Below are 27,503 nucleotides of genomic sequence, written 5' to 3'. Positions count from 1 at the left end.
CCACTCCTATTCAGAGAACAGACCCCAACTTTATAAAAAATAGCATGGAGAAATGAGCAAATACCACCAATAAAAAGCTGACCATAAGAAGCTACTATGGTGATAATGAAGAACAAGACACAAAATCAGAAGAAAATTAAGTCAAAATAGGTATAAGTAAAGCTTCAAAGGAAAAAAAAAAAACAACAATAGTAAACTGGATATAAGCCCAGCAAGAATTCTAAGAATAGCTAAAAGTGTTTTAAAAATCAAACAGGACTGGTAGAAGAAAAAATGGGGAAAGAAATGAGAGTAAGCCAAGAGAATTATTTAAAAAACAAACAAACCAACTACAATAGTTTGGTAAAAAGGTGCAAAACTACTGAAGTAAATATGACCTTAACAACAGAATTGGCCAAATAGTAAAAGAAATACAAAATATCATTGATGAACATAACTCCTAAAAAAAGCATAATTTGCAAAATAAAAAAAAGAAATACAAAAACTAGCTAAAATAATTATTTTAAAATAAGAATTGGGGAAGTAAAAGCAAATGAGTCCAAAGGACATGAAGGAGAATAAAAAAGAACAAACTCAAGAGAAAGGAAAAAAAAAAAAAAAGAAAATGTGAAATATCTCATCACAAGAAGAGCTGAAATACAATAATCTGAGACAGTTTTAAAAATCTTGGGATGGAAAAAGCCATCTACATCCACAAACAGAACTATGAGACTGAATATGGATCAAAGCACACATTTTCACATTTTTTTGTTTATTTTATTCTTTTTTGTGGTTTTCCCCCATCGTTCTGATTTTTCTTGCACAACATGACTGATATGGAAATATGTTTAAAAGTATTGTACATGCCTTACCTGTATTAGATTGCTTTACTGCATTGGGGAGCAGGGGACAAGGGGGGAGGGAACAAAAAATGGAACTCAAAATCTTACAAAAATAAATGTTGAAAACTATCTCTACATGTAATTGGGAAATAAAATATTAATACGTTAGACAAACAATGAAACAAAGCAAAACAAGAAGACCTGATCTGGAAAATAAATTGAGGAAAAATTATTTTAAGAATTATTAGATTGCCTGAAAATCACAATAAGAGTTTAGACACAGATTTCATTTTTTAAAAATATTTATTATAGATTTTTATTTACAAGTTATATGCATGGGTAATTTTATAGCATTGACAATTACCAAAACTTTTGTTTTAATTTTTCCCCTCCTCCTCACCCCCCAAGATGGCAGGTTGACCAATACATTAGACACATATTTCAAGCAATTATCAAGGAAAACTTCCTCAGCATCCTAGAATATATATGAAGGAGTGAGTCAAATAACAAATCATAAGGTGGTATATTAACCTAGTTTTTTTTTTTCATATCTGTTTTCTTATGTATTTCATTAAGTATTTCCTAATTATATTTTAATTTGGTTTTAAAGGCACTGGGGTATGTTTTGAAGCAAGTTATTGGCTCCTCTGACTTTGAGTCAGAAAAACCTGGCTACAAATTCTACCTGTGACTTATGAGAATTCATTAAATTGTCATAACCCCCAGCAACTCTCTGAGGTTTGAAGTTACAGAGAGAAAGGTTGATGTTTTGGTGGATGAAGTCTTCATTGGATTTTCCCTAGATTCATAAAATAAAATATGAAAATCTTAAGCCTAATGAAAGTATCAATGATGATTGGTAGTGAGAGGGTTAGCCCAAACCTAAACATGAATCTTTCAATAACATCCACAAATGGAAACCAACTACTGTTTTGATCTCTTGAAATAAATCCACTTTTGGATGGTTCAACAAAGAATATCCTTGAACCTAACTGAAATCTACTTTGTAATATCCAGTATGGTTTCTGTAATCATTACCCTATTAGTATAAATTAAATTTAATTAAATTAAAATTTCTCAAAGAGTCTATGAAGTTTATTATTCATTTTTACATTTTCTTGAGTCATAATTTTTATAATCTTGAAATTCATTTTAAGTCATAATTAAAGTCTCTCTTATTAGAATAAGTCCATTTTTGTTGATTCATGGAAAACACATAATGGCTTACTCACCACATTTCAATCTTTCTTGAATTAGAGAAGATGATTTTTCTGAGAATTTCACTAGCTCTTGGCCAATAATATACTTTCAAAAGGGCAAAGAGGATATTTGAATGCAAGAAAATAATCTATTAGTTTGTGTTGTATGTAAAACCAAGAATTACTTGGAATATAAAATAAATTCATTGATTTTCTATGATAGGTGTATTCAATATGAAGATAGTAGCAGATTAATTTTTCTTTTGAAGAATAAGATTAGCAGTGATAAATTGAGATTGGAAAAAAACTAAGAATTAATTTCTCCTATTTCCTTTGACATACAAAAAAATTTCCCTTACAATTTTAAATGAATTGCTCTTTGAAGACCTTGCTTTTTATTCCTTTGACCTTTCAGATCACTCACAGCTGTCTCTTAATTTATACTTCTCTGAGTCACAGTTATTTTTTTTTTAACTAGCCATTTGATACCTCACTGCTCAAAGAGTACATGTACATAATTTAGTCCAGTGTTTCTTAAACATTTTCCACTAATAACTCATTTTTGCCCAAGAAATTTTATGTGATCCTAGGTACAAAGGTATATAAAGTAGAATGCAAATCAAATATTTACTGATAATAAATCATGATTTCATGACCCCACATTCTATTATTATTACCATATGGGTATCACAACCACAGTCTAAGAAGCTAAGATTTAGTCTCATTATAGTTGTTAGAAGTACAATGATCCTATTGAACTATCCTTCTTCAGTGATTTGAGTCCCTAAAGATTTGAGTATGTCAACCTTTTGTACTGCCTGTATAAGCATTTTTACTTCTGATACTTTATATTTAAAAGATTCAAATTCTTTCTTATGTTCCATAGAGTCTGAGAGAATTTCATATGACTTGCATAAAAATCCTTTTTTACAACAGAATTCCCTCTCTCTCTATTTGATTGAATCCTATAAGTGAATTTAAATCTTACTTTCAGTCTTCCCCTTCATCCAAATTCCCTTTTTCTAGAATTGGGGAAGTAGATCTGGTTAGGATTTCCAAGTCAAAAATACTTTTATTTGATTGCTATCAGAACACAAAAGCTCCCCACATTGCACATAATACTTTGTCTTATCACTTGTGAACAGTCTCTGGAATTTCAAAGGGCTTAGAAATTTGCTTAACTTGCCATTTCCCAGAATAATGAGGAAATCAATGTGTCTTGCTTTTAAAAATGCTGGTGAATTTAGAGTAATTCAGAGAAGTCTGCCATGATAAGCAAAAGTGAAAGAACTTGCTCATCATTTCCAAATCAGAGATGATTTTCAGATAAAAAACAAGGTTAATTTGTTGTTGTCTGCAACTGTATACTTTGAGTATTCATAGAAACAAACTTTTGCAGTTTACTAAAAAGCTAATTGTGAAATGGTGAGTGATGGCTGAAAAAAGGAGAAAGAGCCTTTTGCTTCTATTCAAGGGAGAATGGAGGTTGAGAGGGGAAAACCAATTTAGTTGAAATAAGATTTGATGTTGGCTTTCATGTTAAAATTTTTTCTTATTTCTTGAATTCCTCTGGTTAAGGAGGCAAGACTATACCTCTCAGAAAGAAAAGGATAAATGAAGTCACATAGACCTACCAGACAATTTCTTTGGTTTTATTTGACATGGCCAAGAACAATGGTCTTGTGGATGAATGAATTTATGGGCTTAAAGCCTTTTAGTGAAGATAGTTCTGTTTCCCTGGCTTCCAAATCTTGGAATAACTGAAAAACAACCTGTGGTAGAAATGCTGGTTAGTTTCAGGAAAATCAGGGAAGATTGATATAAACTGATATAGAGTGTAGTAGACAAAACAAAAAGTAAATATTACAATAACAACATTTTGGAACAAAAAGAAATTAAAAAGATTTAAGAACTCTGATGCTATCTATTTGACAGAGGCATGAGGGACTGAAGATGCAGAATGAGGTATATACTTTTGTACATTCTCAATATATGTATCACTTTAGGAGTGAGGAAGTGAGGCATATATTCAGTCATTAAATTAACATTTATTAAGAGTCTTCTAAATGCCAAGCACTGTGCTAAGTGCTGGAGATAAAAGACAATGCTTTTGCTCCCATGAATGATCTAATGGGAGAGACAATAATCAAAGAAATACATGGACAGGAAATTTATATTTAGGACAAAAAGGAAATAATTAACAGGTGGAAAGCACTAGAATTAAGAGTAATTGAGAGACCTCTAAAAATTGAGAATTTAGAGAGAGTTAAGGGAAGCTAGGGGAATTGAAATTAGACTGAGTTGAGGAGAAAAAGTATTCTAGTCATAAGGAACAGTCAGTCAGGGAAAATGTTTAGAATTCAGAGATAGAGTATTTTATTTGTGAAATAGTCAGGAGGGCAGTATTACTGGATCAAAGAAAATGTGTAAAGAGTTAAGGAATCAGAATACCGGGAAGGCAGGAGGGGCCTAGGTTATGGAGGGGTTTGAGAGCATTTTATATTTGATCCTGGAGATTATAGAAACCCACTGGAGTTTACTGAGTAAGAGTGACAGTGTCACACTTGTACTTTAGAAAAATCACTTGGTGATTATATGGAGACTATATTGGACGAAATAGATACTTGAGGCAAAGAGACCTACTAGCAGGCTGTTGTCTTAGTTCAAGGATGAAGTGATGAGGGCTGGCCCTACTGTTGTAGCAGTGTCAGAGGAGAAAAAAAGCATAGTATTCAAGAGATATTGCATAGGTGAATTTGGTGGGCCTTGGCAACAGATTGGATATGTGGGTGAGAGATAATAAAAACTCTCAGGTAATGCCCAGATTAAGAACCTGAAGTATTGGGAGGATGCTGCTGCTTCTACAGTAATAGGGAAGGCGTGGGGAGCATTTAGGGACAAAGATAATGGGTTTGGTTTCATACATATTTTTTTTTTAAATATCTACCAGACTAATTCAAGATGTGTGAAAGGCAATTGGAGCTGTGAGATTGGAGATCAGCGAGGCTGGAGCAGGATAGTTTAGGTTTAAAAATCATAATCACAGAGAATACAGAGATGTCATTCAATTCATAGAACCTGACGAGATCATCAATTAAAGTAGTACAGAGGAAGATTTTAGAACTAAGGGCAGAAATCTAAGGATACCTACAATTAGAGGTCATGATTTGACTGAAGGTACAACAAAAAAGGTTGAGAAAAACAAATAATCTGATAGCCTGCAGAAGAACCAGGAGAGAACTTAGAAATCTCATGATGAAAAACCCTAAATAAAACCAGGGTTAGAGGATTGTTGTGCTTAGATTTTTCTGAGGTCACTTCTTCAGAATCCCTCAAAATAATAATATTGGCTATGATGGTATTTGTAAAGTCAAAATAATAAGATGGTAAGAAACAGTAGATAGCCAAATTTGCCTGGAAATACAGGATATTAAGAGCCATTGCATTAAATGAAGCTGGAAACAAAGATTGTAGACAGATCATGGATATCCTTAAATGCCAGATCAAAGAAGGAATATTTTCATCTTCTAGTCAATAGATAGTTCTTGCTGATTTGAGAGAAGGAAAGAAAGTTAGGGGAAAAAAACTAAAAATGCCTTAGGAAGTTGATTTGGACACTCATATAGAGGATGCTTTTGAGATAGAAGGGAATGAAAAGTTGAACATTTTCTTGAAAGGCTATTGCAATAATCCAGGTGACCCAGAAGGTGAGATTCAATATATTATTAAGAATGTATTGAAGACAAATGCCAAGGTCTTTTGATATCTAGGATAGCACATTTGCCAGTATAATCTGAAGGCTATACATGTGTAAATATCTGGCTCTCTTCATGTAAATACACATGCATATCTATATCAGTTACATATATATATATATATATATATATATATATATATATATATATATATATAAGCAGACATGCTCTCCCCAGTCTTAGTGCATTGTTAAGTTTATCTAAGCTAATTAGAATATAAACACATAGTAAAACTTTGTGTATATGCTTGTATGCATACAAACACCCATATATGTGTACATGTAAATATACATATATTGACACAGAATAGGGAAAGGGTAATAAAAGGGGTGTCAGTAATGAAAATTCAGAGAATTTGAATTAGTAAAGATAGATAGTAATGTAGTATGCTAAATGAGAAAAAACCAAAAGATTTGATGTACAAGTATGTAAATTAATAATATCTTGCATAAAGTATTTTTATAGGTTGAACAATACATTGCATACATTATCTACTTCTATAAGAATTAATTGTATTCATCTATATGAATTAATACTTTGCTATTAAGATTTTTAAAAACTATTTCCCCAGTTAAATGACAAGAAAATTTTTACCATTCATTTTTTAAAAGATTTTGAGTTTTCAAATACCTCTTCTCTCTCTCCCTCCCCCTCTTTAGAAGATGGTAGGCAGGTTGATATAGTTAATACATGTATTATTATGTAAAAATGAATTTCCATATTAATCACAATTGTGAAAGAAGAAATAGATCAAGGGGAAAAAAACAGGAAAAAGATTAAAATAAATGAAAAAATATGCTTTGATCTGCATTCAGAGTTCATGGATTCTTTGTGTGGATATGAATAGCATTTTTCTTCTTGAGTCCTTTGTACTTGTCTTGGATCATTGTGTTGCTGAGAAGAGCTGAGTTCATCATCAGGCATTTGCTGATATCATGTACAATGTTTTCCTGGTTCTAATCATTTCACTTTGCATCAATTTATACAAGTCTTTCCAGGGTTGTTGTTTTGTTTGTTTGTTTTTTTAAATCTGGCTTCCCATCATTTCTTACTGTACAATAGCATTCCTTTACATTCATATGTTACAATTTTGCCTTCCCTCAATTAATGGGAATTCCCTTAGTTTTTAATATTTTGTCACCACAAAAAGGGCTGCTATAAATATTTTTGCACATGAAATTTCTTTTCTCTTTCAATGATCTTTCTGGGATATAGAATTAGTGGTGCTATTATTAGATCCAAAGGTATGCACAATTTTGTAGTCCTTTGGACATAGTTCTAAATTGCTCTCCAGGTTGGTTGGATTAGTTCACAACTCTACCAAGAGTACTTTAGTAATGTGATTTCCCTATATTCTCTACAACATTTATCACTTTCCTTTATTTGTCTGATGAGTGTGATGTGGTATCTAGATTTGTTTTAATTTGCATTTCTGTAGAACTTGATTTTTTCATCTGAAAACTATCTAGTCATATCCTTTGACCATTTATCATTTGGGAAATGACTTGTAATTCTTATAAATTTGGCACAGTTCTCTATATATTTGAGAAATGGGGCTTTTATTAAAGTCACTTATTATAAAGATTTTCCCCTCAGCTTTCTACTTTCCTTCTAACATCAATATTGTTTGTACAAATGTCTTTTAATTAAATATAATCAAAGTAATATATTTTGAATTTTATAATACTTTATTTCATATTTGGCTTTGAGTTCTTTGTTCTTGAGTTGTTTTCTTGGCAGGCAGACTCCTGGGTATTTTATATTGTTTACAATTATTTTAAATCGAATTTCTCTATATCTTATTGGATTTTGTCAGGAATGTAAAGAAATATTTATGATTTATGTGGGTTTATCTTATATCTTGCAAGTTTGCTAAAGTTGCTAATTATTTCAAATAAGTTTATTTGGTGCTCTAAGGTTATATAAAGTATATCATCATATCATCAGCAAAGAGTGATAGTTTAGTTTCCTCTTTGTCTTTATTAATTCCATCAATTTCTCTTTCTTTTACTGCTAACCACCAACATTTCTAGTACTATATTGAATGATACTGGTAATAATGTACATGCTTGCTTCATCCCTGATCTTCTTGGGAGGGCTTCTCACATCACTATTATATGTAATGCTTGATCATAGTTTTAGAAAGTTACTACTTATCATTTTAAGGCATGTTCCTTTTATTCCTGTGCTCTTTACTATTTTTAATAGAAATAGGTACTGTGTTTTATCAAAAGCTTTTTCAGCATCAATTGAGATGGTTATATTTTTCTGTTGGTTTTCTTATTGATACAGTCAATTATGTTGGTAGTTTTTCTAATAGCTAACCAAATCTGCATTCCTGGTATAATTCTCACCTGGTAATAATATACACCCTTTGTAATATATTGTTGCTATTGCCTTGTTAGTACTTTGTTCAAAATTTTTGTGAGGACATTCACTATGGAAATTGGCATATAATTTTCTTTCTGTTTTAGTACTTCCTGGTTCAGCTAACAGTACAATATTTGTGTCATAAGACACTTGCCTGTTTTTCCAAATAGCTTATATAATACTAGAATTAATTGTTCTTAAAATGTTTGATACAATTCATTGAGAAACCCATGTGGCTCTGGGATTTTTTTTCTAGGGAGATAATTAATAGTTTGTTCAATTTCATTTTCTAAATTGGAGTTATTTAAGATTTTCTATTTCCTGATGTTAGCATAGATAATTTATATTTTCATAAGTATTCATAATTTTTACTTAGAATGACAGATTTATGAGCATTAAATTGGACAAAAATATTCTCCAATGATTCCTTTAATTACTTCTATATACTGATTTCACCCTTTAATTTTTGATACTGGGTTGGTTTTATTCTTTCCTTTTTAAATGAAATTGAATGACATCCATCTTATTTTTTCATAAAATCAGCTCATAAATACATTCATTAGCTCAAAAGTTTTTTGGTTACTTTCAATATTTTTAATCTCACCATTAATTTTTATGATTTTCACTGTGGTGCTTAAGTGGGAATTTTAAATTTGATCTTTCTCAAGCATTTTTTAGTTGTCTCCCCAATTCATTGTTCTGTTCCTTTTTCTTTTTCTTTTTTTTTTTTGTATTGTTTCTATTTTGTGTTTTTCCCCTATATGGATTTTATTTTTTTACATGTGTACTGACTTTTTAAGTATAGATTTCTTTATATATATTGTTGGGAGAGAATGATCAAAAGAAAAGGGAAAAAAACACTTCAGAAGAAAATAAAACAGGGAATAAAGTGAACATGTCATGAGTTGATTTACATTCAATATCCATAGTTCTCTTTTTGGATGCAGGTATTGTTTTCTCTCCAAAGTTTATGGGGATTGCCTCGGATTACTGAACCACTGAGAAGAACCAAATCTTTCACAGTTGATCATTGCACAATCTTGCTGTTACTGTATACAATGTATTCCTGGTTCTCCATGTTTTGTGCAGTATCAGTTCACATAAATTTTTTTAGGCCTTTTTAAAATCAGCTTGTTCATCATTTTTTAAAGAACAATAATATTTCAATACTTTCATATACCATAACTTATTAAGTTATTTCCCAACTAATGGACATCTATTCATTTTCCAATTCTTTGCCACCACAAAAAAAGCTGCTATAAACCTTTTTTATACCTGTGGATCCTTTCCCCTCCATTTTTTTTTAATACTTGTTTTTTTATTTTTTACAATTCTCTTGTATCACTCTTGTTTCTTTTCCCAATTTTTCTTCAACCTCCCTCTTATGATTTTTAAACTCCTTTTTGTGATCTTTGATGAGTTCTTTATGGCCTTGAGACCACTTCCTCTTTTTCTTTGAGATTTTGCACATAGGTGCTTTGACATTATTGTCTTCTTCAGAATATGTGTCTTGGTCTTCTCTATCACCACCATAACTTTTTATGGTCAGATTCTTTTTTGTTGTTATTGTTTTTTATGCTTATACATTTTTTTTTTGCTTTTTTCCCTCTTTCTTTTGAATTTGATCTCTAATTCCAGTATAGAAGGAGTATTCTCTCAAGCTTCTTGAGCCAGTGACTACAAGCCCAAGCTGCTCATCTGGTTCTGTATTGTTGCTCCCTTGGTGTTGCTCTAAAAGGATTAGGTGTAGTGTTGCTTGTTGCTGCTGGAGGCTGTAGGAGTTTAGAAGCTTAACTGGTATGGCCTGTTGTCCTATTTGTGGTGTCTGATGAAGTGTTTCTGAATTTCCTAAGGACTATACTGAAGCATGTTGAGGTCTGGCCTCTGGAGGCTACCTGTTTGCCTGGAGCTTTGCTAAAGTTTAGTAGAGTTATTCTGGCAACTGCTTGTTTGCTTAAGCATCAATGAATCATATAGAGGTCTGGCCTCTGGAGTTTGCTGTTTGCCCCAGGGATACATCAAAGCATCTGTTATTTACTGGAGCTGAAGTCTATTCTCCTGGCTTTGCTAAGGTACATGATAGGTGGGCATTGACATTCACCTACTCCTCCACATTAGGACTCAAGATCTCCTGCTGATTTGTTGAGGTGGGATTTACTGCCAGCTCCCTGGGAAACTTTCTGTGCTTGTACCTCCCTCTTCCACCCACTCTTTGCCCAAGTAAGATGGACCTCTTTTGCTGATCTTCCATGTTTCCTGGTCTAAAAGATTGTTTCATCCTGTCCTTTAGCTAGTTCTGGTATTCTAGGTCCTATCTTGGGGTGTTACTTGGTTGCCTAGAGGTGAACATTCACTGCTTATTCTGTGTCTTGACTTTTGTAAGTCTTTTAAATAAAGACATAGTTGGCATTCTTATTACATTACATTTGAAGAATGCATAAAACTGGAAGTAGGAGCAAGATACAAATACACTGAAAAAGTATCTAGATGAAAAAAAGAAACAGAAAACAAAAATCTGAACAGGTGAGAACAATGGGTTCAATGAAATAAGAAAAGGAATAGAAATTATTATAAAGACTTTTCCTTAGGATTAAAAACATAGTTTCACAAATATATTATGGGAAAGGTATGCTTAGACCATAAGCCTTGGGATTTTAGTATAGTAAAGCTAAACCTGATTCAAGAATGTGATGCTGTGATAATTGTGGAAATATGTATTGAAGAATTGCACATGCTTAACATATATCGGATAATTTGCTTGTCTAGGGGAAGGGGTGGGGAGAAGGAAAGGAGAAAAAAATTGGAATGTTGGGTTTTGCAATGATGTATGTTGAAAAATATCTTTACACATATTTTGAAAATAAAAAGCTATTATTAAAATATTTTCTAAAAGAAAAAAAAAAAGAATGTAATGCTGTGGCTAGAGCTTTTTTTTTTTTTTTTTTTTTTTTTTTTTTTTTTTTTAACTGACTTTAGCAGAGGGCACGTGAGAGTTTGGTCATTATTTTCTGATCAGACCACATCCAGAATATGGAATTCAGTTTTAAGAAATAAGTTTTAGGAAGGACATAGATAAACGGAAATGTAACCAGAAGAATAAGAGAGGAAAGATGAGTGAATTTAAAGAATATTCTGTGTGTGGGAACACTGAAGAAACTGGGGTAACAGCTTCTGTTTGGGCTTAGGAAAATGGGGTACAGTAAAATTCATTTAGACTTGATGAGAGAGAAAGAAATTCTATGAATTCATTTTATCTATAAATGTGAAAATTTACATAGAATAATAGCTTGCCAGCATGACAAGGTCAAATGCATATTTTTGAAGAATAAGGGAAACCTGAGCATGTTTTTAGGCAGTAGGGAAAAATTCAGCTAAATTATCCTAAACTACTTCCAAGGTCTGTCAGCTCAACATTTTTCCAACTGACCCTTTCCATATCTCTCTTTCTAAACTATAAACAAATGGATTTGGAAGATTAAAAAGAAAGGGACTTGCATAAGTGAGGAGCAGGGGGTCTAAAAAAGTGAAAATTATTTAATATTTAATGGAGGGCTTTGTAGGTAAAACAATAGATCAAATATGGTACAAGAAATATAGTAAAGAAAGAATTGGCAGGGAAATTGAGGATTTAATTCATATAGCCACGGATCTGCCTCTCTAAAATGAAGGTTCTTAACAGAGCCCCTCTCACCCCCCCGCCCCACACACACCTTGCAAAGGTACATGGAGAGATTTCAGAGTTTTAATGAACTTGAACAAGAAAAGTTACAACTTTGATTTCAATATAATTAGTTTTCTTTGTAATCCTATAATTTTATTTCATTCATTTAAAAAATCTCTCGAATGGATCATTGGATTTCACCACACTGTCAAAGAGGACCATGATACAAACAAAGATTAAGAATAGCTATTCTAGAAGAAAACAATGATACTGTTTTGTGAGATTTAGCTACATAAGCTTAATATGCCCAAAGCTTCAAATATTCCAAGAGCACTTACTCCAACAAATTTTGAGGTACAATAGACATTGAAACAAGAATTCTTAGAATTTTTGAGTTTTTCCTCTCTCAGCACCCTGCCACCTTTGCTCTTTACAACTTTTTTTATATTAACAAATATAGAAAGAAATCATGAAATATATCATTATTATAACTGATAAAGGACTAGAACTTTATAGAAATCACACTTTTAACAAAGTATTCTATTTTTTAAAAATATCAAAACAGCTTATATGAAAATTTCTGATGAATATGTTAGGCAATTGACCCCAGAAACAGTTGGGGAAGATATGAATTTAATCTATCTTATACTTATGTATAGCTTTGAAATAAAATTCCAATAGATTATTTTCCCCAACAGTAAAAAGATAGAATATCTTCCTAAAATAACGAGATGCAGGTGTAATTGAGGATAACTTTTAGACTGTCCTTGGGAATGCTTAAAGATGATAATAGGGTATCAAACTAATAATTATTACTTAGAAGCTTAACAAAAACGAATTCTGGTGATTTTTTAAAATTGCACTGTATAATTTGATGCTTAAATGTAATATGATCTAACATTCTAGCTTTGCTACTACTCTCTGTGCATCCTGAAGTAAATCATTTTTACCTCTCTGAGCTCCTGTCTTATCATTTATTAAATGGAGGAATTAAACTAGATGATTTTAAAGCTCTAAATCTCAACTAAATTTAAAGTCTACATATCATTTAGGTCTATGAATTTTTTGTTTTAAGGAAGCTGCAATAGAATTGTTGACCCTTTGTGGGTGCACAAACACATGTGTGTATAAGCACATGTGTATGTAAGAGAGGGTAAAAGGCAGAAGAAATATGGAAATTTGAGAAAATCAGAGACATTGTAGAATGCTAAATATATAAAGAAATTCAAGCATTAAACAGATGATGATCCAATAAAACTATATATTTCTATCAATCATGCTGATAATAACTCAACTTAAGATTTCTGACAATCTGATACTCAATTTACCTCCAGTTCATACATAATTATCCATCACAAGATATAGATGTTAATAAATCTGACTATATCTGACACCATCATTGTGGAAAAAAAGCTTGGAGAAATCACTCAAATGGCCAGATCCTTACCCTTTTCCCACTCACCAGCAAGGCTGACAGTCTTTTCTTTCAAGCTAATAACTTGAAAATCAGACTGCAAAATTCATTTTGATCCCTTTCAGTGCTTTCTTAGTGAAGTGATTGCCTGATTCCATGGTCGTTTATTTTTCTCCCTCATTTTATATAATCCTTGTTCAATATTCTTAAGAGTATGCCAGAGTTATTTCCTCTATATCTCACCTTGCCACTTGGTGGCAGGGTAAAGAATGGGATCAAGATTTTTTCTGTTTACTCAGGAGCATATCTGGATCAGAACCGTTTTAATTATAATTCTAAGATGAACCAATTGACTATAAGAGTAGTATCAGTCAATTTGATTGCTACTTTCTAGACAGATAACAGACACACTATGAATATTTTTAACCTTGACCTTATTTGGGGGTCATTTCTTTGAAAAGGTAAATTTTAACACTGTGGATATTTCATTAAAAAAAAAAAAAAAAAAAAGAAATCACCATAAGGCCATCTAATCCAAACCCAATATTTTACAGATAAGAAAACTAGGGCTTCAGAGAAAATAAATTAAAACCTCTAGGACAAATAGATAATGAATCAGAATTCAAAGCTTGATTCTCTTGTTTTGGATCTTCCTCTGCTTCCACTATGTAACTCACATAATTCTTGTGAGGAAAGCACATTTTAATTTTAAATTTTTATGTGTATGTACTATCATTTCAATATTTAATTTGATTTGTCAGTATGGGTATCCTAGATAGTAATGTTGTTAAATATAAATATGAGTTATAAATATAAATGTGGACATAGACATAGATAAGTAAATAGGTAGATATAGAAATAGGAATAAAGGAAGACTTTGCTCCAGGATCATTCCCAATCTGTGCTCAATTAATAAATTGAGTCCCCAAAGAGGTGACTGCTATTTTCTTATACAGTTCAAGGGACAACTGTGTAGGGCTGTGAATTCTACTCCTGTAGCTTGTATTCATTTTTCTCTATTAACAATCAGCAATAAACTGAATTAATTCTTGAACAGCCATTTACTCAGATATTAATACTAAAAACATTTCTCCTAAAAACTCTGGCACAATAATACCCTTTGACTCAGCAGTGTTACTACTGGGCTTATATCTCAAAGAGATCTTTTTTCTTTTGGAAATTATTTATTTAAAGTACAGTTGCAATCAACATTGATATTACACCTACATGAAGCACCAAGAGAAAAAATTATTAATTTCAGAATAAAACTATGCTATATATGTCATATAAGAACTTTGATTAAAATTTTCCTTGGGGAAAGCATAAATGAAGTTTTCTCTGGTTTGGTTTAGGACCTGAACTCTAAAGAATTTGATGATTTATTTCTCTTGAATATCATATCTTTTGATTTATCTCATTGTAAATCCTTAATAATGATAACTAACTCAGAGAGGCAATTTGACAAAATAGACAATAATACTAGATGTGAAGTCTAGAAGATATGGACAGTTTTCTATAGGATCAAAAGTTAACTACTGGATCTCTCTGATACTCAAACAACTCTGGAACACTTAATGCTGTTATCTTTGGTATGTTAAAAAAAAAAGCTATCTAAAAACATCTAATTTAAAAATAAAAAAAAAAGTTGAATCTCCAGAACTTAAATGCTGATGTAAGATTTTAAAATTTCAGTTGTATTATTTAAGAATGATTCCCTTTTCGTTAAATATTTCCTTTTATTTTGTTGCTGTTGTTTCAGTCTTGTCCAGTTCTTAAAGAGATCTTAAAGGAGGGAAAGGAACATGTATGTGCAAAAATGTTTATGGCAGTCCTTTTTGTTGTGGCTAGAAACTGGAAATTGAATGGATGCCCATCATTTGGAGAATGGCTGAATAAATCATGGTATATGAACGCTATGGAATATTATTGTTCTGTAAGGAATGACCAACAGCTTGATTTCAGAGAGGCCTGGAGAGACTTATGTATGAACTGATGCTAAATAAAATGAGCAGAACCAGGAGATCATTGCACACGGCAACAACAAGATTATAAGATGATCAATTCTGATGGATGTGACTCTCTTTAACAATGAGATGATTCAAACCAGTTCCAATTGTTCAGTAATGAAGAGATCCATCTACACTCAGAGAGAGGATTATGGGAACTGAGTGTGGACCACAACATAGCATTTTCTGTTATTGTTTGCTTGCATTTTTTTTCCTTCTCAGGTTCTTTTTTTTTTTATTTCTAGATTCGATTTTTCTTGCACAGCAAGATAACTGTATTAATATGTGTATATATATATTGGATTTAACATATATTTTAACATATTTAACATTTTTTTGGACTACTTGCCATTTAAGGGAGGGCTGGGGGAAAGAAGGGGAAAATTTGGAACAGAAGCTTTTGCAAGGGTCAATGTTGAAATATTACCCATGCATATTTACAAAACATACCCATGTTTTGTAAATAAGAAGCTATAATAAAAATAAATAAAAAGAAAAAAGAAAAAGAAAAAGAAATAAGCAAACAAACAAACTAGGGCACAACAAATAGGCCCATAATTAAGAGTAAGTTTAAGTCTGGAATATGCTGGAGGGTCAGAGTCAACTTGGTGGAAGTGATCCCCTGAAGTATCCCAAATTCTTCTAAAAACAAAATTAAAATAATAGTTCCAAATAAATTCTGGAGTGGCAAAACAACCAAAATGATAGGATAAAACAATTTTTCAACCCAAGACAACTTAGAAGGTCAGGAGAAAATATGTTTCACTGGTATAAGAGTGGAATATAAGCTACATTTCTGCAAAGCAGCAGCAAACCATTTGGGCAACTGAATTGGCAGAAGCAATTTCTCAGAAGGACTCTCAGAACAAAGAAAGTAAGTGGGTCAGACAAGAATCAGAAGGAGATGACAGAGGACTCTTTGTTGACACTGCAAGCATAATTCTTTGCATTGTTTATGTTTTTGGGTCAGTTCCAGAAGGACGTGGAGCTCTAGCAAGAGCAGGGACCCTGTTCACTTTTCTAGGGCAGAAAAGAAACCTCTGGTCACTCACAGACCAGAGCCTAGGTTAGGGGAATATTAACCACATTTCTCCATAATCACACCATTTTGAAAGAACTGAATACTTACAGACTGTCAGAACTAGCTCTGAAAATAGCACATGAAAAACCTTGTGACAGTGACTCCACTACCTCAGAAGAAGAGCTCAATCTTAACGCAAAATTAAAAGTCAAGAAATAAGTTGTAAAGTAAGCAATAAGTGAGAAAGAGAAGCTGATCATAGCAAGTTAATATAGTGACAGAAAAGATTAAAATATAAACTTAGAAGAATATAACAATGTCAAACAAAGACATAAAGCCTCAAAGAAAAATATGAATTGGTCTCAGGCAAAAAAAAAAAAAAAAAAAAAAACCAATCCTGGAAGAGCTCAAAAAGAATTGTAAAAATCAAATAAGGTAGAGGAAAAATTGGGGATAGAAATGAAAATGATGCAAGAATATTATGAAAAAAAGACTCTTCATAAGGATGAACATAAAATATACTAAAGAGAAGAGCTTCTTAAGAAGCAGAATTGGCCAAATGGAAAAAAAAGTAAAACATTTATTGAAGAAAGCTCATTAAAAATAGAATTAACCAAATGGAAAAGGAAGTACTTGATCAAATTATATCTTAAAAATTAGAATTTTGCAAGATAAAGTTGATGATTCTATGAGACATCAAAAACCAATAAAACAAAATCAAAGAATGAGAAAAAAATAGTAGAAAATATAACGCATCTCGTTGGGAACAACAACTATTCTGGAAAAATAGATCCAAAGAAAGAAAGTGTAAAAAAGAAAGTGAAAACCACAATAAAAAACAAAAACAAAAACCTTAACATCAGATTTCAAGAAATTAAAAAAAAAATGCCTTGATATTATAGAACCAGAAGGTAAAATAGAAATTGAAAGAATCTACTGATTACTATCTGAAAGTAATCCCAAAATGATAACTTCTAGGAATAATGTAGCCAAAATTGTCAAGTGAAGGAGAAAATCTAGCCAGCAGACAAAAAGAAGCAATTAAAATAGTGTGAAATGATATGTCAGGATAATATAAGCTTAAGCAGCTTCTACATTAAAGGATCCCAAAGTTCTATTTTCCCCATTTTTTCAGTGGGGGAAAAGTGGGAGAGAAAGAAAATGGAAATACACATACATATGCATAGAAAATGAAAATTTTGCATTATGGGCCATCAGTTCAAAACACAATGAAATTAATCTAAGTACAGTACTAGTGGTATTTATTGTACTGTAGTGAGAAAAGTATTAACCTTTATTTACATATCATGAGCTTCTATTCTGCTATTATCATGCTATGTAATGTAGGTTATTATTTTAAACTTTATAGATCTTCATTTCCTTATCTGTTCTCTAGAGTTCCTTCTACCTAATGTGTTATTTTATATATTGCTTCATGTATATGTAGTATGTGTATGTATACACACATACATGATATTGGGTAATATACACATGATATTGGAAAATTATTTTTATATTATTATATGTTTAGATAGAAAATGAAGCAATTTTTAAATTTAATTTGATTTGCTTTTGGTCTTTTATTTAAACAAAACAAAACAAAACAAAAAAGCCCTAACACATTTCATTATTCCTTAAATCCCCTTCACCACAACCATTATAGGTTCACTTTGTTCTAATGGAGAAGTTAAGAGAGGTGCTGCACAGTTTTTTCCTATAGCCTTTCAGCCTAGTCACAGAGCTAACTGTCTTCATGACAGAACACAGCAAGACTTATTTTGAAACATTAGTGGATGATGGGGACTTAAATGGTTAAGGATGAAAGCAGAAGATAGACTGACAATACAGTGCTCTAGGCTCTGCCATATCAAATGGTACTTATGCTCTCTTGGAAAATAGAGAATACCATGTCAAATGCTGGCTGCAAATCTCATCTCCAAATTTGACACACCAAGTTTGCTCTCAATGTGCAACTTTTAGGAATTATATTCTTTTTGACTTACTGTGAGAGCATCTTATTTATGAAATCACACAGGTACTATTTTGAGAATAACCCCATACAGATGAGTAGTTTTAAGCTTGTAGAGTAGTAGTTCTGGCATCAGATGCACTCCTCTGGATAAGATGATTAGCACAATTACTTTCAATCACAGGTCAAATGTAACAAATGTATATTGCTCAGCTCATAATAATATTGGTGATATTGACAGAGGTGGACCCCTACATTTGGAATGTAAGACATCCTGTCCTCTGCCTCATAGATTCTCTAGCTTCCTTCAAAACAAAATTCATTTATGCATCTTCCATAAGACTGTTCCTGATCTCCCTAGTTATAAAGCCCTAATCCCTTGAAATGTTTATGTGTTTATTTGAATATTCCTTTATCTTTGTGCATGTGGTGAATTCCCAATAGCATTTAAGGTCCTTGAGAGTTGAGAGCCTGTTAGAGTAATTTCCTAACTAGTGTGAATACTCTACACCTGGGGATTTGGGAAACACTACAAATCAGAGATCAATTTATTGTTTTGCAGTTGTTTAGACTTATGACAGTGGTAAAACATGTTAACAATGCAGATTGAAATTAAAAGTTTGTCATATTTATATTTTTCTTCCAGAGAGATTATTTTTAAACATGTGCCAACACATCAGTGGTTGGAACTGTTTTATTTTCATCTTTGAATTCCTATTGCCAGGCACAGTGTGTCGCACAAAGTAGACATTTCAATTCTTACTGACTTGAATAAAATAAAACTAGTAGTAAATCAAGACAACAGAAATTTAGGGATAGAGTAAGAAGCTTTTAGAAATCATCACTTGAAAGCCAGGAGGTGTTTTAGCATTATTATGTAAAAATATTTGTTTGGATCCTTCTGACTGACTTCATAGTATAAATATGCTACTAGGTGTGTGAAGGTAAAGTAAAATCAAGGATTGGAACACTAAGAGGCAAAAAGTAATGGTCCTAAATGAGATACTTAATTTTCTAGGTTGATTGAACTTTTTTTTTTTTTTTGCTCCCCAAATATCTTTCACTGCTTAGATGTAACACATGTATTTTTAACCGGCAATTATCCTTTTCATCTCTGTTATGGTATTTTAAAACCTTTGCTTGCACTGAATCAGTATGACTTCAAGCAGAAGTCCATTTATTAAATCTTTTATTAGGTCTTTCATTATGTATGCTTGTAAAGATCTTAATAGAGATGGTAAGTAATGAAATTTTGCAAGTTTCTAAAATCTTCATAAATCTCCATAAATTGTCTCTTCATGAGAAACCTACTTTCATTGTGTCTGATTTTTTATTCATATGTAACAAAAATGTTAATATACTTTAATTAACCTAATATGATTTATCATATAACTCATTATATAAGTTAATTTTTTCTAAAAGAGTTTTGTTTTCAAATTCTCTATAGCTGTGTAGCATCAAAGTAATTATACTTTAGCTCTGGAAATTAATCATGAAGGTTAAGGATCTCCAAAGTTAATTGGAGTTTTCACAGTATAGATTGTGTCATGTTTTGAAGGAGGAAAAAGAAGATAGGATAGTTTCTAATTCCTTATATTACACAATTTATTGATACCTTTAATGTCAAGGGAGATGGAACTATCTTACCACACAGCACAGCTCCAACATTTATTTTTTTTTAATTATAACTTTTTATTAACAGAACATATGCATGGGTAATTTTTTATAATATAATCCCTTGTAATTTTCCCTTCTGTTCCAATTTTTCCCTTCCCTCCCTCCACCTCCTCCCCTAGATGGCAGGCAGTCTTATGCATGTTAATTATGTTATAGTATATCCTAAATACAATATATGTGTGCAGAATCTAACAGTTCTCTTGTTGCACAAGAATTGGATTTAGAAGGTAAAAATAACTTGGGAAGAAAAACAAAACTGCAAATAGTCCATATTCATTTCCCAGTGTTCCTTTTCTGGGTGTAGCTGCGTCTGTCCATCATTGATCAATTGGAACTGAATTAGATCTTCTCTTTGTCGAAGATATCCACTTCCATCAGAATTCATCCTCATATAGTATTGTTGTTGAAGTGTATAATGATCTCCTGGTTCTGCTCATTTCACTCAACATCAGTTCATGTAAGCCTTTCCAAGCCTCTCTGTATTCATCCTGCTGGTAATTTCTTACGGAACAATAATATCCCATAACATTCATATACCACAATTTACCCAGCCATTCGTCAATTGATGGGCATCCATTCATTTTCTAGTTTCTAGCCACTACAAATAGGGCTGCCACAAACATTTTGGCACATACAGATCCCTTTGCCTTCTTTAGTATTTCTTTGGGGTATAAGCCCAGTAGTAGCACTGCTGGATCAAAGGGTATGCACAGTTTGATAACTTTTGGGGCATAATTCCAGATTGCTCTCCAGAATGGGTGGATTTGTTCACAACTCCACCAACAATGCATCAGTGTCCCAATTTTCCCACATTCCCTTCAACATTCATCATTATTTTTTCCTGTCATCTTAGCCAATCTGACAGGTGTGTAGTGGTATCTCAGAGTTGTCTTAATTTTCATTTCTCTGATCAATAGTGATTTGGAACACTTTCATATGAGTGGAAACAGTTTCAATTTCATCATCTGAAAATTATCTGTTCATATCCTTTGACCATTTATCAATTGGAGAATGGCTTGATTTCTTATAAATTAGAGTCAATTCTCTATATATTTTGGAAATGAGGCCTTTATCAGAACCTTTAACTGTGAAGATGTTTTCCCAGTTTGTTGCTTCCCTTCTAATCTTGTTTGCATTAGTTTTGTTTGTACAAAGGTTTTTTAATTTGATGTAATCAAAATTTCCTATTTTGTGATCAATAATGGTCTCTAATTCATCTTTGGTCACAAAAGAATAAGCATTTTTCATAAGTCTTTCATCAGTATCCTGGCTCGGCCCTTTGGGTTGGCCAATTTATCCTGACTAAAAAAGTCTTACTGGGTCTCTTATCCTCTTCCTTCCACACAGGTTACCAAAGGAATTCTGGGAGGTTCTTATTCACAAACGGCTCTCAGGCACTACTGCTTCTTTGTTTCTTGTGATTCTTATGTCCCAGAACTGGGCACCATATATTGTAATATGGGAGCCATCTGCCAGTGGCTATGGGAGGCCTAACTCAGACCTGTATAATGGATCTCTTCATGTGAGAAGAAACTGAAAGGTAACTGCTGTTCTTTGACCTCCTTCCTCTTTCCTTTTGTCTCCAATTTATTTCATTCCCAACCCACAAGGAATATCTGCAAAGGCTGCTTTGCAACTCCTTCAAGTGTTATGATTCATAGCTGTGAAGGCTCTTGGAGATTGACCTGTCCCTTCACTTAGGCATCATCCTTAACATTTTCCTACATCCTATTTAGCATTTGTAATTTTCTTTTCTTTCATTTCAACCAATGCTGTGGGTATGACGTGATACTTTGGAGTTCTTTTAATTTTTATTTCTCTAGTTTATAATGATTTGTAACATTTTAAAAACATGATAATTGATAGCTTTGATTTCTTCCTCTGAAAACTGCTTGTTTATATCCTCTGGTTATTTATCACTTGGGGTATGACTCCTATGTTAAAAATTGGTTTTAGCTCTCTCTTGTTTAATCAAAGAATTTCCTGCTATCTCTCCTCCTCTCTTCCCTTTCCTTGCTAGCCTAGTTTCCTTATTTTGGTACATTGGTTTTGTATGTGAAAAATTAATTGACTTTTATGTAAAACAGAATTATCTATTTTACCTCTTATGAATCTCTCTTTTTCTTTGTCATTCCCTATCCATCAACATAATAGGTAATTTAATCCTACTCCTCTAATTTTCTTATGTCAACATTTATATACAAATATTTATGTACAAATTATATACAAATTCTATACTTATTTTGAATTTGTCTTGTATATGGTGTGAGATGTTGGTCTATGCCTAGTTTCTTTCAGGGTACTTTCTAGTTGTCCCAGAAGTTTTTGTCAAATGGTGAGTTCTTGACCTAATAATTGGGATGTTGGACATTTTCAAATACTAGTGCATTATGGTTATTTACTTCAATATACAATGTAAACAATATATTCTACTAATCAAGCATTCTATTTATTATACATTATTAAATTGTTTCAATAATTATAACCTTATTATATAATTTGAGATCTGACACTTCTAGGTCCCCTTTCCTTAAATTAGTTTTTTATTCATTCTTTTAATATTCTTGGATTTTGTTCCTGTAGAGGAATTTTGTTTTTATTTTTCTAGCTCTATAAAGTAATCATTTAGTAGTTTTAATTGATATGGTCCTGGATTGGTGAATTTATTTAGGTTGTATTATAATTTTTATTATGTTGGCCCAACTAACTATGAACAGTTAAATTTCCCTAATTATTTATATCTGTCATTATTTGTGTGAATACTGTTTTGTCATTATGTTCACATAATTCATGCATGTTTTGACAAGTAGTCTCCCAAGTATTTTTTAATGCTAACTGAAACTATTTCAAGTGCAGATTTCCTATATCTTCTTGCTTGGTTTTGTGGTTAATAAATAGAAATGTTGATGATTTAGGTGGGCTTGTTTTATAATCTTAAAATTTGTTAAAATTGTTAATTATTTCAACTATTTTTAGTTGGCTCTTTAGGGTTCTTTAAATATGTTATCACATAATCTGCAAAAAAGTGATAGTTTTCTTTTTTTTTTAAATTTCCATTGTTTATTCCTTCATTTTCTTTTTCTTATCTTATTACTATAGATAGCAGTTCCAGTATAATATTGCATAATAATGTTGATAATGGTCATCCTTGCTTTATCACTGATATTATTGGATAATATTCTAATTTATTCTATAGGAATTAATTTCTATCCTTGCTTTTATGTAGATATCATTTCTCATTTTAAGAAAACACTTATTTGTATGCTTTTTAATTTTATTGGAATGGATGTTTTAATTGGAATGGATGTTGTATATATAGTTATTTTTGTTTTTGCTTTTGATAGAGTAATTTTTTTGTTGGTAATTTACCTAGAATCAAAACAGTCCATTATTTAAATCCAACCTTTTCATAATAGTGATCTTTGTAATATAATGTTATGATCAGCTTATCCAAAAGTGGGAGAGATTGGGTTTTCTCTTATGAGACAGTTCTGACAATAAAAATCAGACATTGAGCCCATGTTTTGGAAGTTTTTCTTTATGATGAAGCTAAGCTTAACTTTTATCAGCTTTTACTCTTCTTCACAGATTAAGAAATGGAAAGTATCTTGGAGGATTTAGTTCAGTCTTCCTTGTGTAAGAGATGAGGAAACAGAAGAAAGGTTAAATCACATATTCAATGTCATGCAGGTAGTAAACCTTAGATGCAGATTTAAAAGAAAGTATTTTGACTTGGTGTCAATGGTCTTTCCCTTTTGTTATGCTGCTCATATTCTTCAGCTTTCTATGCTTCTTAGCTAGTGCTTGAATGTTCTGTTCTTGTTGTCTCTACTGAAAATTCACCTTCGTATAATCTCTCCTTAATATTCACATATTTTTATTATTATTCTTATTATTTTTTGGTTTCCAAAGTTCTTTAAACATTAGTTCATTGGACAGCATCCTGCCCCAATTGGCTTTATGTCAAATGTTATACTTTCTATTCTACTGTTTTGATTTTTTTTTTAATGTGTTTTCAAATTTTCCCTCTATGACTCTCATCCCTGCCAGCATATCAGATGCAGGGGTTAAGTTGAGAATGGCTAAGTCTAACTTGATGATCAAGTTAATGCTTGATTAAAAATAATACAATATATAAAATATGATGACGATACAATATATATTTTATATGTATATTATAATCTATTTGTAATATATGTATGTACATATTGTGTGTCTCTCTTAGTATGTGCTTCCAAAGTAACTCTATTATTTGATTCAAAGTTATTTTGTCTTGAATAATTAAGACCTGGAAAAACAATCTTTCCCCAAATCAAAATCTATTTTGCACATTCTAGCTTCTATGAAAATGAAATACATATAATTTAATTGTTATCATATATTAAAATATATATATCATTATCAAAATATCGATTTTGATACTTAAATTCCTAAAGTTTCATAGTTTGTATTTTAGGTGGAAAGCAATGAATAAAAATAATACTTTTCTTGTTCTTCAGTACCCTATGACTGTATTGAGCATGTGGTTAGGAGTACCATCTAGAAGGACAGACATTGTATAGCAGCCAAATATTTCCATAAGGCTAGAAGTTGTCTATGAAACCAAGTCTGGCAAAACATGTTTTGAATATGTCTTGAGGTTATATTTCTTTCCCTTTCCTTTATTTGCCTTTTACCCCAGGCTTTAACACATCTTACCTTTCAGGACCCATGTCTATAGAACCTACCAAGAATTTTCCAATTTGATAATAAAGAAAATCCTGGCAAGGAAGCCTTAGGAAATCTTACCCAAGTTGCTGTAGGCTAAGTAATTTTGAAGAAGCTCTGTTTCTTTCTTAACTCTTTCTCCTTGTACTGTTTCCCTATAAAAAGTGTTTTCAGTAAGATCTTATGATATTCAACTGATAATTTATTAGTTGGTAACAATTTAAAATGTTTAATATAGGCAACACTATATAAAATCCATTTTTATATTTTGAACTGCAATTAGTTAATGCTGTCAAGCTGGTTTTGGCTGCAAATTCTATACAAATTAACATATCATACTTTGGAAAGAGACATTGCCACTTAACCATTGTGGCAATAAATATAAGTAAATTTTGTGCAATTGAATATTAGACCATCTGGAATAAAATGTAAATATAAAAATAGCTGGTAATAAAATTGAATATTTTTATTTAGTCTTTCTTGAATTTAGAACAGTATTCTGTACACAATAAACTCAATAAAATGTGTTAATTAATAACAAAAATAATATCTAGTTTTTTACAATGACAAGTTTTAATTTACAAATGTTATCTGATTTTATGCTTACAGCAATCCTGTGTGGTACATGATTATATTTTCCTCATTTTATAAATAAAGAAACAGAATCAGTTAGTGGTTAAATTACTTGCATAGCTTAATAAGTATTTGAGCTGAATTTGAACTAAAGTCTTGCTGACTTCAGTTTTAGCATTCTACCCACTATGCTATCTAGCTGTCATAATATTGGAAATGATGAATAGTTCTTCCAGTATCTGAGAAAACTGCTGTGTCATATCAGTAGGATTTACCTTTGACATCCCTCTTTCTTGTTCTTCCCCACCAATATGTCTGCTTTCTATGTTTCCCTTAGTAAATCTCATATTTTCCTTTTTTTTTTTTTTTTTTAGTGTTTCCTTTTAACAACAACAACAAAAAAATCAAAGCAGAATTCCTTTTGAGCAAGTAACATATGATTGTGAAGTAGGAGAATACTAGAGGGGGAAAAAATTATTCTATTCATTGTATTTGGGGCAATCTGTTTCCATGCTAAAAATGATAGTTATGGTAATGATTTTTTTTGCTGTCACAGAGATTTTCCAAAAAAAAATCTTCATATCAAACTTCTTATTACCTTATATAAACGACATAATCTCTTGGGTATATGCAAAGGCCATTTTCTCTTGTTGGCATCAGAAATCCCCCAAGCTTTCTTATATTTCCCATAGCCTTTTATCCCCTGTAGCAATATTTTGTCAAAAATATATGATCCTTAGAATACTACTTCAGTCCATAAGGAATTTCATTTTCCATTCAACTGTGATAACAGAAGTAGTTCTAAACCAAAGATCTCCTGGCCAATGAAAGTTATGGAGGACATCACTATGTCACAAATCCATAATTACTCCATGCTCCAGTTTCTCTGTTTGCTCAGTGATATAGCATTACTACCTTTACAAAAATAAATGCCAACTACTTCTATCCTAAGAAGGGTACTAGAAAAAGAGAGTTTTCTTCTAATCTTAAGTGTGATGACATACTTACACTAATCCCATAAAAACTTGGCCTTAATTTTAGAAAACAGGAATGTTAGCTCATCAGTGATTATAGTAAGTAGGTGATGATAATAGAGGGCACATACTTTTTTAGCTGATCTTCACAGTACGCTTGTGAGAAAGTTACAAAAGTTATTGTTCATATGAATTTTACATATTAAGAAACTGAGGACTTACTTGACTGGTTCATTGTCAAGAAAGACTTTTAAATTCTATAAGAGCTTTATAAAGTAAGGTTTATTTTGGTTGTAAAACCATTGCTCTTTTAAAAATATTAGACTAGTATGTTTCTATTTCACAGAAAGTAGATTTTTCTGTTTTTTTTCTATTTATTTTTTTCAAACACATTTTCTATATTACCATTAGATAAAATTTTAGTTGAACATTTTTTAATTTTAATTTCAATTTTGAGTTCCAAATGCTTTTCCTTCTTCTCCATTCCCTCTTTGAGAAACAAGAAACTTGATAAGATTGTACATGTGAAATCATGTAAAATATATTCCCATGTTAGATCTGTTGCAAAAGAAAATAAAGTAAAAAAAAAAATAATAATACGCTTCAACTGCATTCAGACTCCATTAGTAATTTCTCTGGAAGTGAACAGCCTTTTTCATCATAAGTCCTTTGGAATTGTCTTGGATCATTGGCTTTTGAAAATTGTTTCACAATTGGTCATCCTAAGTATTACTGTTACTGAGTAAAATGTTTTCCTGATTCACTTCAATCTGCATCAATTTATGTAAATTTCAGGTCTTTTTGACTCCAGGCTCATACTGTATTACAGTATCCATAGGGTTTTCTTGGAAAAGTTATTGGGGTGGTTTGCCATTTCGTTCCCTAGTGGATTAATGCATGAGGTTAAGTTACTTACTCAGGTTAACACAGCATATAATTTCCTGAGCTTTCATTTGAGCTATACCTTGTGCCCCTAGTTGTCCCTCTCCCTAAAGATTCCTAAATAAGGAAGTGGTATAATGAGAGCTCTGTTTTAGGAATATTCATTTAGCAATTATGTAAAGATGCCTTAGGGGGAAAGTGACAAGAAGAAAAAAGACCAATACTTACTTTGTTATTATTGTTCAATCTTTTTTTCAGTAGTTTGCTATTTTGTTCTCTAGCTAATTTTATAAATATGACTTCCTGATTCCAGTATACATTTTAGCACCTTCTATTTACCTCTTTTTCTTCTTTTGACCTTAGATAATTTTGGACAGCAACAAGTGTTTCAGTGGAAAGTGCTGGATTTGGAATCAGGCAGAAATCAAATCTGATCCCAGACACTATCTGTATGACTCTGATCAAGTCACTTAA

Source organism: Sarcophilus harrisii, chromosome 5, assembly GCF_902635505.1.
Source record: "Sarcophilus harrisii chromosome 5, mSarHar1.11, whole genome shotgun sequence".
Classification (NCBI taxonomy): Eukaryota; Metazoa; Chordata; class Mammalia; order Dasyuromorphia; family Dasyuridae; genus Sarcophilus; species Sarcophilus harrisii.
This window is presented reverse-complemented; position numbering follows the sequence as displayed.